We start from the raw sequence: 14794 nt of genomic DNA, 5'->3' as shown, positions 1-14794 counted from the left end.
TTATACAAAATGCATTCTATAGGTCAGGAATTTGGATGGGGCCCAATGGGCATGGCTTGTGTCTGCTCATTTTGTTTGGAAGACTCAAAGTCTCTAAGCTAGAATTATCTGCCGACGTGTTCACTCACATGTCTGCCAGTTGATGTTGACTAAATGCTGGTGGAGACTCAGATCCTGTCCACGTGGTCCTCTTCATCTGGCCACTCTCTCTCTTTATCTAAGGAATTGAGTCCTTTCATCTTGGCCTTATTCATGTCATATTCTTTTATTTTTCCTTCTTATTTCCTTGCCTGTTTGGGATTAATTGTGTTTTAATTACACTGTTTTAAACACTTTTCTCTGGCTATTGAAAAGTTACACACTCTATTTATCTTCTTAGGGAGATTACCCCAAATTTTTTTGTGCATATGTAAGGTCGTGTATCTGTTTACAGTATTCTAACAAGGTCTACACTTAATCTAAAGAAAAACTTAAGCAGTTTTACTTTCCTGTTTTCTCTCCTACCTTCTATTACATACTAATGTTAAGATCACCTGGAATTATAGAACAGATTGTCAATAATTCTGTTTGCATTATGCTTCAAAACTTATTTTGGCTATATGAAGGACATATGTTCCACGTAATTTTTGAAGGATAGGTAAAATAGACAAGCATCCCTGGCCAGTATGGCTCAGTTGGTTGGAGCATCAGCCTGTACACCAAAAGGTTGCGGGTTCCAGGGCTCATTTGGAAAAATAATCAATTGATGTTTCTCTCTCACATCAATGTTTCTTTCTCTCGGTCTCTCTTCCTCTCTCAAAATCAATAAAAATCATATTCTCGGGTGAGGATTAAAAAAGAAAACTTCAGTATCAGTTTTCTTATAGGTAACATTGGGGGGAAAAAAAAACAAACCCTAACTTTCAGGGTTGTTATAAAGATTAGAAATAATGTTAAGTCCAAAGCATGGCACAGAGTGGATATTCAATAAATGGTTATTGTTTTTATTATGTCTTCTATTCTAGCTTCCTTTCCCTCCCAGGAAACTCTTCCAGTTATGTACTGTTTACACTGAGATAAGAGTTCATCTGTTGACAGAACACTGGCTTAGGGTGTACTAGTATGTGTGTGTGTGTAAAATTATTAAAAACTGGGTCTGGAAATATGCTACTCTACTCTAGTCTAAGAATTAAAAAATTATAGGGAAGGACCATGAATTCAAAAATCATAAATCAGAGGCTTATCTTTTATATTTTCTCATGTTTAGTCATTTTAATGCATCTTCAAGATTTTTGCTTTCTACAAAAATATTATGTAATATTTTTAATTGGCCTTAATTCAACTCACTTATTTTATGTCACCTTATTTTAATCAATACTATTTCTGAAAGTATAGGTATGACATGCCATGTTTTATATATATCATAATTATATGTAAAACTTTGGTTACTTCATATGTATAATTCACATATATATGACAACCACTAAAATAAAAATTGTTTCTTTGTATATCATCTAAAATCATATCTCAGCATATTTTATCAGTGTTATATTTACTTTGGGAGCTCTTAGGAGTGCAGAGCTCATGCTCTCCACATTCTGAGGTTTATAGGCTGGAGGACCAACGAGCTAACTCCCTCCCTCCCTTCTTGCCCACCTGCTGTGTATCCTACTATTTATTTATTCATTTCTCTACAATTTAATGCCCTGTACTGTGCTCAGGATGTGAGAGTGCTCAGTGAGTAATTGTTGAATAATGAGCTTGTTGCTTTTCAAAAATGACCTGAGGCATCATTTCTATAAACTTGTCTTTTCCTCTTCTATTTACATTTTAGCCAGGACTTATACGGATGGCAGACAAGCAGAGATCACAGTTGTGCCATGTATACAGTATAATCAGTTTATCTGAAAATAATAAAATGCTTAGGTTTGCTAAAATCAAACCACTCTTTTATAGCTGAGGATATTGAGACTCAATGATGTTAAGTAATTTTCTAGAAACTTCAGAATTAATTTGTCCTAGATTTCAAACCCAGGCTACTTGACTAAGTCAATTCCAAAATATTTGGAGGTATTTCCCATTCACCAGCTTGGAGATTAATGAGGCAAAGTTTTGTTGTCTGTTGTCCAATTCTGCTTCCTTTCTCTCCCCAACACAATTCCCACCCCCATGTGCTCATTCCTATACATGTCAGTACTCTATCTTCTACTTCACTCTTGGGGATTGAGATAGAGACTATGTAATTGCACTGTAATTTGAAATAGGTAACATAAGCTATACTTTAGTTTTCCAATTTAGGGTGGCACTGCATTTGAACATTTTGCAGTTTAGTAGGATGGTCATGTATTTGTATTATAGAAACATAGCACGTGTTGTGGACTATAGAGAGCAAGTTTGAGTTCCATAATCAAATAAGGATTGCATTAAGACCTCCAGAAAAAAAATATTTCATTGACTTTGTATTCAAAAGCTCTTTTATATAAGATGATTTATATCTGGCAAAAGAGGCCCAGTTCTGATTAAAAAGCAATCAGCTGAGAGCAGTACGCGCTTAGCAATGCTGTGTAATCTGACAAGCTGTTCCTGGCTTACCCCACTGAGCACAGTGGACAGGAATACAGTTCTCCTAGGAAGAGACAAGCTGTACTTCATTCTAATGCCAAGGACAGATTCCTGCTGCAGTTTCTAGGATAGAGAATTTAACAAGGGGAACCATCTTTTAAAAATATATATAAAACTCCATTTCTTTCACTGATTAGTAGTAATCTCATTTTTTTTTTTTTTTTTTAGTTCCCACAGAGGTCTCAACCATTGGGATATTATTCTTTGAAAATTATTTGGCTTAAGGCCACAATTTTGAGAATATTTATGACAGGTAAACAAAATAAATTATTTCTGAAAGTAAAAATCAGGGCTACCCCTTTGCAAAACAGAGGTTTGCCTTTCACACCCAGCTCCTCATTTTATGTTCACTGCTTTTGTTGTAGGCACAGGCATGGATATTTTCCTTATGGACTCATCCCTCACACACATGCATGTGTTGGTGTGTGCATATATCCTCCTCCTCCTCACCCTCTTCCTCTTTCTCCCCCACCTCCTTTTTTTTCTCCTCCTCTTCCTACTTTCTTCTCTTTGGTTTATTGGTCCTTGCTCATTGTTTGAGGTTTCTTCTGGCCTGGAACCAGCCACTTATGACCCAACCCGCACAGGTTATGGTAACCCATTGACTACCCAAGACTTACGTGTGTGTGCTCCTTTCTCTGTGGCTCCTTTTCTTTTGTCAACACTTTAACAGTAGATCTGTTGGGTAGCTCATCTCTTAGAGTAGGCGCTCTCACTTATCCAAAGGCAGTTAGTTGATCTAAACGCACTATTACTGTCATGTGAAGGACAGAAAGTGAGGGGATTATATCTTATTTCCTACAGCATGTGAACTTTCATATATGAATTTATGGAACATGTTAGGCAGAAAGAGAAAGGCGGGAAGGAGAGATCACTGGACATTTGCATAGCCTGATGATGTTCCTCGAGGCACATTTTATATGTAGCCTCTGGTAAATGTAGGGCATATAATATTGGCGACCTTGAAATTTCCCTAAGAAACCGGATTAGATGTTATATCACTCATAGGAAAAGTCTCCTTTCCTCTCCTCTTCCTTCTTTTCTTTCTCCCCTTTTCTTCCTCCCCACCCCCAACTCTCATTATATTCCCACTATTTTCTAAATTTTATCACTGCTTAAGCTCTCATTTCTTCTCTCTGGCTATGGATTAGATCTTTGAAATTCTGACCAATTTTCCAACTTTATTTTCTCAATTTCCTATCTTCATCTTCAACTCGTCTCTGATACTCACTTTAAATATAAACATGTAATTTTAAATGCCTAAATTGTTCAAATTAAGCTATTTAATGTTCTGATCATGCCAACTCAGTTTGTAATGGAATTAATATAGATAGCAAATGTGGATAATTTCGGTAAAATTATGCTTTTAAACATTTTCTCTCATAAATCTAGATAATTACATTAATATTCCATTTCAATTGTGCTTGTAGAGGAAACATCAGATATAAACTTTAAAAATATAAGAGGCTATATGGGGCATGGACATGCCAAATTTAGGCTCACCACTTTTAGGCTTGGGGAAATAATATGTATTTTTTAACTAGCAAGAGCAGGTAATATAATTTAAATTTATACTACTAATATGTTCATCATAATATTGCTTAAAATAACATTTGAAATATTATAAAATATTTAATAATAAATAGTAAATAGCATATTTAAAATATCAAAACTTTGGAAGCATCCATATATGATATTGAATGTGAGGTTAAGGAAATTATATACTTACTGTGTTGAATATAATGTTATCTTTAATTTTTTTGTGAAGGGTTTTTACCCCACATATGGTCCTAATGCAGTGGTCGGCAAACTCATTAGTCAACAGAGCCAAATATCAACTGTACAACGATTGAAATTTCTTTTGAGAGCCAAATTTTTTAAACTTAAACTTCTTCTAATGCCACTTCTTCAAAATAGATTCACCCAGGCCGTGGTATTTTGTGGAAAAGCCACACTCAAGGGGCCAAAGAGCCGCATGTGGCTCGCGAGCCGCCGTTTGCCAACCACTGTCCTAATGTTTTGTTTTACATTTGAAATGTTTTTTAATTAACATTCATAATGGCCCAGTATGAAGACCAGGTTGAAGTCCTAACTTACAGGGTTAGGAATTGAACAACTATTCAAATGATTGGTCAAAAATCAGGTTTTACAGTTGGAACCATCTTTTAAAAAGAGATAAAGATTGTGTGCAGCAATCCATAAACAGAGTGATTCTAAAAACTGAAGAGGGACCACAGGTTTCTTATAGCAAATGCCCTCTTGTTTCTAACATTGGTGCTTACTGTTTAGAAATAACACATTAGCCTTTGATTTTCTCTGTAACATTAAATGCATGCTATGGAACACAGAGATCCTGTGTGTTATACATCAGTGAGGTTTAATAAACTCGTTCAATGTGTAATCTAACCATGTAACTTTAGGATACAGAGTATTTCCACTATTCCAGAAACTTCCTTCACATCCCTTCTCAGTCTGTCTCCACAATTGCTGAGGCAGTGGCTGCTCTGAATATTTTTACCATAAATTTTGTTTGCCTGTTCTATGAAGTCATATAAGTACATTTATACAGTGTATACTCTTTTATGTCTGGCGCCTTTCACTCAGCATGCCTTTGTGTGTTTCAGTAATTAATTCCTTTTTATTGTTGAGCAGTTTTCTATTATATGAAAACTAGTGGCCTGGAGCATGAAATTCATGCGGGGGGGGGGGGGTGTCCCTCAGCCCAGCCTGCACCCTCTCCAATCTGGGACCCCTCATAACTGCCTGCCTGCCTGATTGCCCCTAACCACTCTGCCTGCCGGCCTGCCCACCCCCAACTGCCCTCACCCCCTGCCAGCCTTCTCACCCCCAACTGCCCCCTCCCCGCCGACCTGATTGCCCCCAACTGCCCCCCACCAGCCTGCTTGCCCCCAGCTGCCCTCCCCGGGCCAGCTTGCTCACCCCCAACTGCCCCCACCCCCGCGCCAGCCTGCTCGCCCCCAACTGGCCCCCCTGTTGGCCTGCTCACCCCCAACTGGCCCCCCCCTGTTGGCCTGCTCACCCCCAACTGCCCCCCCCTGTTGGCCTGCTCACCCCCAACTGCCCCCCCCCCCCCGCTGGCCAGCTCACCCCCAACTGCCCCCCCCCCCCCCCGGCCTGATTGCCCCTAACTGCCTCTGCCTCGGCCCTGCCACCATGGCTTTGTCTGGAAGGATGTCCGGAAGGTCTCCTGAAAGGTCTCCCAGTCTAATTAGCATATTACTCTTTTATTAGTATAGATACTATAATTTGCTTATCCATTTGCCTGTTGATGGATATTTGGGTTGTTTTTAGCTTTGTCTACTATGAATAAAGCTGCTAAGGATATTTTTGTACAGAGATTTTTGAGGATATATATTTTTACTTGGGTATATATTTAGAATTAGAATTGCTGGATAATATAGTAAGAGCTTATTCAGCTGTAGGAGAAATTGCCAAATAATTTTCCAATCAAAGTGATTGGACAACTTTAAACTCCCATCAACAATGCAGGATAGTGCTGATCACTTGACATTTTCATCAGCATTTGGTGTTGTTAGCCTTTTTAATTGTAGCCCTTCTAGTAAGTATGCAGTCATATCTTGTGGTTTTAACTTGCGTTTCCCTAACGACTAGTAAGCATTATTATCCTTTCTAATATCTTCCTTATTGAGTGTCTAAGTACTGTCAATTTTATATCACTTTGTCCTTTGTTAAATATATGTATCATAAGTACTTTTTTCTAAGTCTGTGGCTAGTCTGTTCAAGTCTTAAAACTTTCATTGATTAAGAGAATTTTTTTTGTAATGAATAATTTATCATTTTTAATGGCTTATGTTTTCAGTGACCTGAGAAATCTTGCCCACCTCGAGATCATAAAATATATCTGACATATTTTTAGAAGCTTTTTTGTTTTAGTTTTTATGTTTTGGTCTATAATCCATATCAATTTAATTTTTAAGTGTGGTATAGGTTAGGGGGATTGGACTCCATGCAGAGATGACTGGCAGAGACAGTTAATTCAACAGGACACTCCATTGTGATAAATTTGGAAAAAGGCCTTTGTCCCATAAAACTCAAGGGCATGGGCCAGGTGAATATCATAGAGTTGTGTTTCTCAAATAAGAGCTTCAGAGGGGAATGCGAAAGCATCTTAGGATATTTGCTCAAATGATGTGAAAGAAGAGTATAGTTTTGGGAGGGAAATATGATTGAATTGGAATTGTATGACAAAGTAGCAAAGGAACACTAATATAAATACAGGAGGTCTAAGAATCTTTTAGTTTCTATTGTGAATTTCTTATTTGTAGCTTACATGCTTAAAGTATTCATGGCAGAATGATCAATTTTATTTACTTACTTTGAAAATACTCACATAGTATTTACTCTTTGTCAGTCCCTTTCTCAAGCATTTAGTATCTCCTAAACCAAAGGAAAAAATTATAGAAAATTAGAGGAATTGTGCTTAAGAGAAAAGATAGATATTTTTCTAATAATAATGTACTCCTTCCAAACTTAAAAACTATCAGGATACCCTTGAGAAGAGGATTTTGTTCCACTTTCAAATATTGATGCACATTTAGTTAATGTGAATTAAACCATATGTATTTGACCAAAAAAATGAGAGGGACCAAGAGAGGGAGGAAGAGGGGGAGGGGAGGAGGAAGGGGAGGGGAATGGGGAGGGAGAGGGGGTAGTGAGGGGGAGATGGGAGGGATGGGAAGAGGAGGAGGGTGAACAATTGACATGAGGGCAATTCCTCCCATCATTGCCCTCGACTGGAGTTTGCTCCAGAGTGTGTTTTATGTGATCTGTTAATCTGCTGTCCCATCCTTCTCACTCAATTCCTCTGGGCATCTTGCATTGCTAGTATTATCTACTATTTGAAGTTATGAAATTCCCATGTACCATAATCCCCTGTATACTAGCCAACATGTTCTCCAGGTGCTCAGTCATAGAAAGAGTGGCATGTTCCAATACTAGAAAAAAAATTTGGCTTTTTTAGATTTAGAAAAAGCAGGTGGGTCCCCAATGTTTTACCATTTTAAAGGATTATTAAGGGTAATTTTGACAAAACTGTGTTTTAAAATTTCAAATCTTAAAAGCTATCTTTATTATCTCCTCTCCAGCTTAGATCTAACTTTACTCAGGAAAAGCCATTGGCTTCTACAATGCACAAGAACGAACATGTAAAGAAAACCTCCAAATTCTATGTCTCCTTTCCTGTGCTCCTGAGACTAGACCATACTTTCTTTCTTTTTTTTTTTTTTAAATATATTTTATTGATTTTTTACAGAGAGGAAGAGAGAGGGATAGAGAATTAGAAACATCGATGAGAGAGAAACACCGATCAGCTGCCTCTTGCACAACCACTACTGGGGATGTGCCCGCAACCAAGGTACATGCCCTTGACCGGAATCGAACCTGGGACCTTTCAGTCTGCAGGCCGACGCTCTATCCACTGAGCCAAACCAGTTTTGGCTAGACCATACTTTCAAATGACTGTCTCCATATAATTATCTGACAAACTTTTTTAAAAAGTAAAACATTAATTGAGATATAACAAATAAAGCGCACAAATCATAGGTGTACATCTCAATGCTAGTTCACACAGTTTTTGAACAGCCCCACTTAACCACATCAAGAAATGGAATTTTACCAGCATCCAGAAGCACCCAGAGGCCCCTCACCATGCATTCAAGTCATTATCCCTTTTGTAATGATAACCACTATTCTTTGTTCATTCTCAACACTGTGTAGTGTAGTATTCCATTACATGATACTAGAGGCCCAGTGCACAATTAAACTGTGCGCGTGTAGGGTCCCCTAGGCCTAGCCTGCCATCAGGGCCACGTCTGCCTCACTGCCACGCCTTGCACGCTCCGCCGACATGGCCGGCACCCTGCCCCGCCTGCCGCGAGAGCCGCTGCTCATTTCGCGGTGTCACAACCACAGGCCTTTTATGATATAGGTGCCAGAACCTATTTCTGTATTCTACTGCTGGTAGACATTTGGGTTGTGTTTGTTTTTTAGCTCTTGTGAATGGTGCTACTATGAAGAATGTTCTGAATAGCTTTTGGTTACTATTTGCATGCATTTCCGTTAGGTGTAGATTCCTAGGAGTCATGCTTCTACTCAGCTTTTGTAAAGACTGCTATTTTCCAAAGTGATTATATCAATTTACACTTCTCCCAGAAGATTATGAAACACATCCTCGTTAAAACCTCAGTATTTTCTGCTACTTATAAATTTATACATTCTGCTGTGTCTTGTTATTCCTTTGTGATTTGATTTCATTTTCCTGATGATTAATGAATTTCAGCATATTTTCATGTTTATCCCTGATTTAGATAATTATTTTATGAAGTTTTGAGGTCTAGTTTTTGTGTCTTTGTAATATTGACTTGAATGAATACAGACATAGATATAGATATATAGATGTAGATATAGATACATATATAGATATAGATACAGATATAGATTCATACTTTGGATACAAATCCTTTGTTAGAAATATGTATGGCAGTGGTATCTTTACCACTCTGTGGTTTGTCCTTTATTCTCTTTGTTATCTTAAGTGGAGTGGGAGTTTTAAATTTTAATGTATACAACTGTATAATTTTTTTCTTCTTATGGTTATCACTTTTTGGGTCCTGTTTAAGAAATCTTTCTTACCCCATGTCCATGAAGAATTTCTTTTATTATTTATTCCAGATGTGTTATAGCTTACCTTTTATATTTAAATCTAGACTCCATCTGTAGATTTTTGGGCGTGGTGTGAGCAAAGCATCAAGATTTCTTATTTGAAAATACAGATGTAAAATTTTCCTACGATCACTTTTTATGCAATTCTAATAGTTTAATTTAAAATTTTTTTTATGTTTGCTGTTGGTGCTTAGAAAAATACAATTGTTTTAAACATTGACTTTATATCCTTAACCTTGCAAATTTTATTTATTGATTCTCATAGTTGGTAGAAATTTTTGGTATTCTAATGTACACCATCAGAACATTTTAAAATAATGAGTCATTTTTTTGTCCTTTCCAACACTTATTTATTTTTCTTCCCTATTGCATTTTATAGGCTCTCCAGGATAAAAGTTGGATTGAAGTAATGATAGGAGCACCTTTTCTCATTCCTGATATTAGAGAAAAGGCTGTCAGTAATTCACCAATAGAAATGATGTTTGCTCTAGTGTTGTTGTAGAAACAGTATTAGATTAAAGAACTTCCCTTATATTAAGTGTGTTCATGCATTTACTGAGCTTCTCATATGGTTCTTCTCCTTTATGTTATTGTGGAAAAATCACAGATTGATTTTCAAATATGAAACTAATCTCGTATTCTGAAATAATCCCTAGAGTAATGATGTGTATAATCCTTTTTATATATTGCTGGGTTAGATTTGCTGCTATTTTGCTTAGGGATTTTGCATCCAAGCTCAAGAGAGGTTGGTTAGCTGAAGATTTCCTGACTTGTAATGTTCATTAGATTTTGCCTTATAAAATGAATTGGGAAGTGTTTCCTCTTTTTCTAACTTCTGGAAGAGTTTGTGCAAGATTGATGTTGTTTCTTCTGATGATGTCACATAAGCCTAGAGATTTCTTTGTTTGAATGTTTTAAATTACAGATTTAATATCTTAAAAACTGCAAGAAAACCCAAACTGGGAATTGGATGGAATTTGGCTGTCATAGATTGAGTACTGTATGGTCATATTTGAATAGGTGATATTTGAGCTGAGAACTAAATGAAAAACAACTGGCCTTGTACAAACTTAGGGACAGAAGATTCCTATAAGGAACAGCAAGAAAAAAGTCTTCAAGGTAGAAATGATCTTGGCATGTGCAAGAACTACAAGATTCTAGAATGGCTTAAACAGAGAATGAGGGGACAAGTGAGATGTAATCAAAATATACACAGGCTCAGAGCACATGTGGGCCTGTAGACTGTAATTAGGGGGCGGAATTTGATTCTAATGCAGTGGACATTCATTAGAGGGTATCCTATATAATAGAGAGGTAATATGCAAATTAACCCTCATGCCCTCGCACAAGATGGCCTCCCCCATGTGGTCAAATTTGGCCACGACAAGATGGCCGGCAGGGGAGGGTAGTTGTGGGCGATCAGACCTGCAGGGGAGGGCAGTTGGGGGCAACCAGGTCGGCAGGGGAGAGCTATTGGGGGCAATCGGGCAGTCAGGGGAGTAGTTAGGTGTCGATCAGGCTGGCAGGGGAGTGGTTAGGGGTGATCAGGCTGGCAGGCAGGCAAGTGGTTGGGAGCCAGCAGTTCTGGATTGTGAGAGGGATGTCTGACTGCCGGTTTAGGCCCGACCCCTTTGGGATCGGGCCTAAACCAGCAGTGGGACATCCCCCGAGGGGTCCCAGATTGGAGAGGGTGCAGGCTGGGCTGAGGGACACCAATCTCCCCCCCCCCCCCCCCCCCCGGGACCACCACCAGTGCATGAATTTCATGCACCGGGCCTCTAGTAATATAGGGAAAGAATATGGATGCTGTTTTAAAGAATCATTCTGGCTGTGGTGCTGAGGATGGTTTATGGGGCACTGGAGAGGAAGAGGGAGATCAGGTAAAGAGTACTGTAGATTTCCAGTTAAATATAGTAGATTGGACATTGATGTTTACCTTTGATTCTTCCTGTAACTCAACTAAAATGACAGAGGAGGGACAAAAAGGAATGAACTCAGAAAAAAAAAATAAAACACTGTGGGTTGGGAGGTGACAATATCTACATAATACGTATTGAGCAGGAGAATGGAGTTTTATTCTCTAGAGCTTTGGGTGTCATCTTAAAGAACAGTGGGGTTAAAGGAAAGTGTTCATATTGAATAGAAAATCTTCCAGCTCTCCCCCTTCCTCCAGTCAGCTGAGACTACTCCTAGACAGCCTTATATGCCTCAGGCAGGAGATTGGAGCATTCATCCCTGAGGAAATTTAGCAGCTCAAGATTTTGTCTATTAGACTTCTGTGAGAGGCACCAATTAGCATTCCCTTCTGCTTTTTATCCAATTGAAAGAATTTACTGGGTGACCTTAGGACATTTAAACTCCTCAGAGGTTTTGATAATGGTTATGGAAACTATACCCTTATTTTGATCCTTGCTGAAACTGAGTTTTAATGAGCTTTCCTTTTTTTTTTAACACTTTCTCAATTTTATATTTTACTGTTTTGTTTGAAAATTGGTTACCTCTTTCTAACCTATAATCTCTCAAACTTTGTACTCACTTTCATTCTTACTTCTTATCTATTTCCTGCAATATTTTGTCAAATACTATCCACAGAAACACATCATAGAATTCAGTTCTATTTTTCCTACATCTACCTTTGGAATGACAAGATAACACAATCTGTCTCCCAGTTCAGAATTTTTACCAAATATTTTGCAACCACATAGCATGAATTACCATTTTTCTGCCTCTACTATCAATTCCTTTAGCACCTGCTACCCAGGAATGACACCAGTGTTACATATTTGATCTCTATTGTTGTGGTAGTGCCCCACTTGTGGAATCAGTGATTAAATCAGTCAGGCTAGCATAATTTATACTGTGTTGACAAAAAGCCCCCAAATCTGTGTGCCTATGTACAACTACATATTTTTTGCTTGCTCATTCAATGCCTTCTGCTAATCCAGGTATCTCTCTTGAGCTGCTGTTTTCCATGTATTCAGTATTCAAGCTGTTTCTTGTTTTAAATATATTTTTTATTGATTTCAGAGAGGAAAGGAGAGGGAGAGAGATAGAAACATCAATGATGAGAGAGAATCATTGATTAGCTGCCTCTTGCACACCCCACATTGGGGATCGAGCCCACAACCCGGGTACATGCCCTGACTGGGAATTGATCCGTGACTCCTGGTGGTTCATAGGTCGATGCTCAACCACTAAGCTATGCTGGCCAGACCAAGCTTTTTTTTTTAAATTTATCTTTATTGTTGAATGTATTACAGATGTCCTCCTTTTTACCCCCATTGACCCCCTCTACCTCCCCGCCCCCCCCCCCCCCCCCAGGTCTTCACCACACTGCACTATTACCTGTGTCCATGGGTTATGCATATATGCCTATGAGTTCTTTGGTTAATCTCTTCCAACCCACCCACACTCCCCCTACCCGCCCCCCACCTTTTCTCAGATTCATCAGTCTGATCAATGCTTCTGTGTGTGGATATATTTTGTTCATCAGTTTATTTTGTTAATTAGATTCCACTTATGAGTGAGATCATGTGATAGTTGTCTTTCTCTTGGTGGCTTATTTCACTTATCATAATACACTCCAGGTTCCTCCGTGCTGTCTCAAAGGGTAAGAGATCCTTCTTTTTTACAGCTGTAAATGTACCCAGCTTTTTTATCCACTTATCTACTGAGAGGCACTTAGACTGTTTCCAGATCTTGGATATTATAAATAGCATAACATTTAATATTTATTTGTATCAAAAACTACTCTATTTTTGTTCATCAGTTTATAATGTTCTTTATTATCCATAAATGAGTGAGATCATATGGTATTTTTCTTTCACTGACTGGATTATTTCACTTAGCATAATGCTCGTCAGTTCCATCCATGCTGTTGCAAATGGTAAGAATTCCTTCCTTTTTATAGCAGCGTAGTATTCCATTGTGTAGATGTACAGATGTACCACAGTTTTCTAATCCACTCATCTGCTGATCGGCATTTAGGCTGTTTCCAAATCTTAGCTATTGTAAATTGTGCATTGAACAGACTGTCAAACTACAGCAGGAAGGCTGGGGAGAGTTGCGGAGCGGCGGGGGTGGGGGAGGTAAGAGATCAACCGAAGGACTTGTATGCATGCATATAAGCATAACCAATGGACGCAAGACACTGGGGGGAAGGGGGGTAGGGCATGTGCCGGGGGGGGGGTAGGGGAGCCCGGGGGAAGGTCATTGGGGAACAAATGGAGACATATGTACTACTATTTGTAATACTTTAAACAATAAAATAAAATTAATAAAAAACCTACTCTATAACTATAATGGGGGCATAGGGAGTAGAAATGAGTGTGTGTGTGTGTATGTGGTATAAGAGATTGAAATAATTTTCTTCTAGCAGTACATAGATATCTAAAGCAGACAAACAAGAAGTACAACATTAGCATATTGTTTAAAAAATGTGGCAAAAAAATCCCATAAGAAAAAATTAAGATATGAAAGCAACTGCTTCTTTGGTGTGGTGGTGGAAGTGAACAAGCTCACCCCCAGTTCCTCACGTGTCCCATCACACCTGGTACAGACACCCTTTCCTCTTCTCTGGGACGTGGGCCACAGTCGTGTGTAAGAAGGATCCTAAGGCTAATTGGTTTCTTAGTGCTGGGGCGATGTTGCTATGTCTCTTTTAAGTAGAAAATCAATATATTTTAGTTGACTGTCTCTTACAGGAAGATACTGAGGGTGATGAGACATATAAGACATCATGCAGCTCTCAAAAATTTTATAATCTCTGTATAAACAGAGACAAGTGAAGGGCTCATGAAAGCAGCTAGCAATGTGAAAAGTGACAGGGACAGTCACTGCTGTAAGAACTCACATCCAGGAGCAATCCTGGTGAGCCAGGATAGTCAGGAAAAGCTGCCTGGGGTGGGACTGGGTATGTTTTGGTAGATTTATTTAAGTGATAGGCAGTGTCAGGAATGAGAGTGAAGAGGAGATGGAATTAATAAAGTCTCAAGAGTGGTAATGGGAACAATAGAAGTAATAAAAGCATAATAATTATAATTAAAAGCTTAATAATGTTAGCTAATAAGGACCCCCACTCCACCCCCACTGCCATACTATGGGCCCTACAGTGTAGGATATTAACTAGCAGATTATTGGGAAATTCTTAAAGTTCTCAGCATCCCTCATTGCTGGAGGCTGATTCCAGCAGGGCATAATAAAATGCAAGAAGTTCATAAGAAGGCTGATGAACCTTGGGGCTTAGCAGGGCTGAAGATCTGCATATATTATTGCCTGCTGCCAGGCATTTCCCCCAACCTGATAATAGTTTATTGTTTACCAAACCTTATCTTTGATATGTATATCTGCTTTGCTATAGGGCAAAATCTATATATATAAAAGGCTAATGTGCTAAGTGTCCCAACCATCCAACCGGTCACTGTGATTTGCACTGACCACCATGGGCAGATGCTCAATGCAGGAGCTGCCATGATGTGCACTGGCCATTTAC

The sequence above is a fragment of the Cnephaeus nilssonii genome, assembly GCF_951640355.1.
Source record: "Cnephaeus nilssonii genome assembly, chromosome: 10".
NCBI classification, from domain to species: Eukaryota; Metazoa; Chordata; class Mammalia; order Chiroptera; family Vespertilionidae; genus Cnephaeus; species Cnephaeus nilssonii.
The sequence above is the reverse complement of the archived record's forward strand: the minus strand, read 5'-3'. Positions refer to the sequence as shown.